Below are 1,503 nucleotides of genomic sequence, written 5' to 3'. Positions count from 1 at the left end.
TGTTTTTTTAATTTTTAATTGATTATATAGGCCTACAGTAATTACATAAACTTGTGCTGTAAATAAATTTTAAGTGAATGCACATTGTTTTAAAACTACATATATGCAGTTCTAATTTGTGATTAAAAAATATATACTGTGAGTATCAGAGCTGTATTCAATGTCAATAATAATGGGTTGGAAAAATCATTGAAATCCTGAGCTAATAGGCCTACCGATAGTATGGATCGATAAAGCACAAGAATTCATAATGATGACTGTATTTTGCACTTCTTTACCGACGTCCCGTACCGGTATTATGAGTTGTTGCTAATCACTTTTTATTTACTAGATATAAAAACAAACTGGAATAGACACCTAGACAGTGATATCGGTGAATACATAACCTCCTTGGTGGCGGTAGAAATCGTTGCTATTATAAAATAAAACACAAAACAATTAAGCATAATCATGATTCAGTAAAGAATAAAACAACAATACAGCGCAGAATCGTATGGCCGGATGCACTCTTAGTGAAAAAGTTTTTCTCCATTAGAGGAAAAGGAAGGGCGCCTTTTGCGTCTGGATATACTTAGCAACAGAAGGGCGCGCCCTGTACGTTGGGCACGAAGTATAGAAAACTTGCATGGTTAAAAAGAAGGGCGCCGCCTACGTTGGGTACGATTTCCGCCTCATGGTATTTTTACAATGCGAGTGCTCTATCTTGTATTTCTAGTATCTTTGCCTTTGAATACAAATTGAAGACAAGTGAAGATATAAAGGCAGCCGACTGTCGGGTATATAACGACTATCTAACTTTCCACAAAAACATTAGGCCTAAGCTAGGCCTAGTTCAGTACAGTTGTTACTGCGATGCGAGGGTGGTAGATCGTCCAGTCAGTGATATCGTATTATCGTCTAAAACATTTTAATAATGTTTGTACAATTTAAGAATGCACCGCGTGGGTCGCTTTCTTTGTTATGCGGTAGTACAGTAGTATACGTAGCAGAGTGACGGCAGCAATCTAAGCCTAGCCTAGGGCCTAGATAGTATACGTTCTTGATCATCGTAATGAAAACTTCGGGTGACAGACGATTGGGCCCAACTGGTGTGGACGATCGGACCCAAGATAGCTTTAAATAAATTGTAGTCCAGTAGTAGGCCACTGCCACCACCCCCACTCCTGATATCGTTCCAAACTACTGTAAAATGAAATTACTGTACACCTAGCTAGGCCCTATGCCTACGAAATTTTTCAAAGAAATTTGCTAAAAATATTACTGTAATTTGCCTGTCGAACTACATTACTAAAATCACTATTTTGGGCCATAAAGACTCCTCCTGTATTTTTCAACCTCCACACAAATTTGACCCAACATATATATATATATATATTCGACGTGACCATGGGCAGCCACGACGGTGCGGAAGTTTGCGACCTCGTGGGACTCTACATCCTGCACATACTTTCTAAGAAGATTGACAGACGGAAGATTGGACTTTACAGGGACGACGGACTGGCT

Source organism: Anneissia japonica, unplaced genomic scaffold (assembly GCF_011630105.1).
Source record: "Anneissia japonica isolate Jap-2015-1 unplaced genomic scaffold, ASM1163010v1 scaffold288246_len349457_cov184, whole genome shotgun sequence".
NCBI lineage: Eukaryota > Metazoa > Echinodermata > Crinoidea > Comatulida > Comatulidae > Anneissia > Anneissia japonica.
This window is presented reverse-complemented; position numbering follows the sequence as displayed.